The sequence below is a fragment of the Lipotes vexillifer genome, unplaced genomic scaffold (assembly GCF_000442215.2).
Source record: "Lipotes vexillifer unplaced genomic scaffold, Lipotes_vexillifer_v1.1 scaffold1359, whole genome shotgun sequence".
In the NCBI taxonomy this organism is placed as follows: domain Eukaryota; kingdom Metazoa; phylum Chordata; class Mammalia; order Artiodactyla; family Lipotidae; genus Lipotes; species Lipotes vexillifer.
This window is the reverse complement of record NW_006771596.1, coordinates 2,029,303-2,032,029: the sequence shown is the minus strand read 5'-3', so window position 1 is coordinate 2,032,029 and position 2,727 is coordinate 2,029,303.

Sequence of the window (2,727 nt, the reverse complement as noted above, 5' to 3'; positions counted from 1 at the left end):
GAAAGAGTTGGCTCTTCCACACATGGTGCTGGATCCATTGGAGAACCTGCGGGAAAACACAGTGACCTCACCTGACACCAGACACCGAATCCACTCAGGATGGACTGTACACGCAAATATCAAAGGCAAAACTGTAAAACTCATTGAAGACAACATAGACAGCTATTTTCTTGATGTTGGAGTAGGAAAAGATTTCTTACTCAAGACAAAAAAAGCACTAACTTAAAGGAAACTTTTATTACATTGGATATTATTAAATTGGGAATTTAATATTCATCAGAAGAAACAATGAAGAAAGTGAATGGGTGATCCACCTAAGAGACAGAGGGAAGATGTTTCCAAGGCATCTATCTGACCTTTACTGAGAACCCTTAAAGGATTCCTACAAATTAGTAAGGAGACAGACAATCTAATTAAAAAAGGCAAAAACTTGAACAGACATTTCACAAAAGAGCCCAAACAGTCAATAAGCATGTAAAACAGTGTTTAATATCATCAGCCATCAGGAAAATGCAAGTGAAAACTGAAATGGCATGGTGAAAATGAAAAAGAAAAGAAAAGGAAAGAAAGAAAACTGATAATGCCAGATAGCATCAGGTGCTTGTGAGGATGTGGAAAGTCATGAATTGCTGGTCAGAGTAGAAACTGGTACAACTACTTTGGAAAACTGGAAGTATCTACTAAAGCTGGACATGTAGATGATTTAAGACCTGGCAATTCCACTGTTAGGCATCTACAGGAACCATTAGACACATACAAAAATGCTTTATTCTTAGTAGCCAATATCTGGAAAGAGCTCTCATGCCCATCAACAGATGTAAATTATGCTATATTCATCCAATAGAATATTCTAAAGTGAATAAATAAATAAACTACTACTACAGCCAACAACACGATAACTCTCATAGACACAATGTTGGGTGAAAGAAGCCATAAACAGAAGAGGACATGTGATATATTCCCATTTATATGGAAACCGTAGCAGACAGAGCTAACCCACAGAGCTAGAAGACAGAAGAGCGATTATCCCAGGGAGGAATTGACTGGGTAGGGGCAGAGAGAAGCTCTCCATGAGTGGTATGCAGTGGTGCAGACCATGTCTGTAAAACTATGTTAAAATTTCTTTTAACCAGGAAATATAAAGTGGTATGCGTTTATTGTTTCTACTTCCTTTTTGTCATCATTTGTCTAATTTGGCTGAACTCCATCAGGTTTATTACATATATTTTCTTACACTGTGTCATTTTCTACATTAAGATATGTACACTTAAGAATGCATGTATGGTAAATTTCAATACGTTAAGGGAAAAATTCTTCTGTTCTGGAGTATATGGTCTGTTATGAGAAAGAAAGTTTTGTAACCAAAGAGCAGATCAATGGGAAAGAGAGAAATCAGACAATGTTCTCCCTAGAGATGACCCAGAACTGGCACACCTCCCGCCGCTGCAGCCCTACCCTCACTCTCCAAGGTCTCTCTTCCCTACCTTCTACTGCCAAGCATCCCAATGATGCTTTCACTGAGCACAGAGGCTTAGAGGACACCTTATAAAAGAAACAAAAGTCGGCTGTAGAAGCTGATGCTATCGCTTTGCCCAGAGTAGGTCACCTCCCTATGTGGAGTGCTACCTGATGCTCCAGGGGCTCTAATTCACAGCAGCAGGACGGTGCCCTGCCCAGACCACACACAGGACACCCATAGGACATGGGGGACATCACCAGGATGACCAGCGGCGACGAGATGATCAGATGCTCAGGGACACTTCATGAGGACATATGTGGGTTTCAATTTTCCTCTGTGAATGAGGATACACAGAAGGACAGGGTGATGGATGAACACCTGGGGATGAGCTGCCCTTCACCGAGTTTGGACAGCACCAGCCCCACCGGAAGCACCGCCCCAGTGCCCAAGCTGAGAGCCACGGGAACCTGTGGGGAAGAACACCGCTGGCCAGTCTTGGGTTTCTGTCACTTTGCATTTCCTACATCTTATCGGGAATTAGAGTAGGGTCAGTTCCGCCCACTCCTCACTGCCTTTCTCTCATTCAGTGTTAAAAGATAAACTGAGACACCTTACAACTTCCAAGCGTTCATCTGAGCATGCATCCATTCCAATCAGGCAGCACCAAACCAAAGGTGGTTAGGGGCCTCCCCCAACGGGAGCTGGGGAGAAGTTTTACAGAAAAGACAAGGAAGCAAAGCGAGGAGATTATTTGACTGGTGATGGCTTATTCAGTTGCCTTATTTGGGACAGCCTAGTTGGCTGTGTGTGATCAGCTGTCCATTCTCCAAGAGCCGATGCATGACTCTGGCTTAAGTTTCAGTTGCTTGCGTAGGTACCAAGGCATCAGAACGGCCGCCCCATCTAGTGGCTCCTCCCTTAATTACTGCAAGAGCCACGGCCCTAGGCACACTGCCGAACACTCCTAGCTCTTGCTGCCAGGAGGCGGCTCTCCTTCACGTTCTCCCATCAACACAAGAGAACCTGCTTTTGTTCCCTCCCAAACCGGTTTCCCTTCTGACCTAGAAAATGGCGCCCACCTCACATTCAACACCTCGGAAACACTGCATGGCTAAGGCACCTCCTTCTGATTTGCAACAATCAAGAATAACGACCCCAGCAATTCTTTAACATCATGGTCATTTTTAATTACTAGCATTTCTTGCTGTGTGTCAGGCAGTGTGGGAAACGCTTCTTGAATTGTCTCATTTAAGCTTCTGGACATTCCT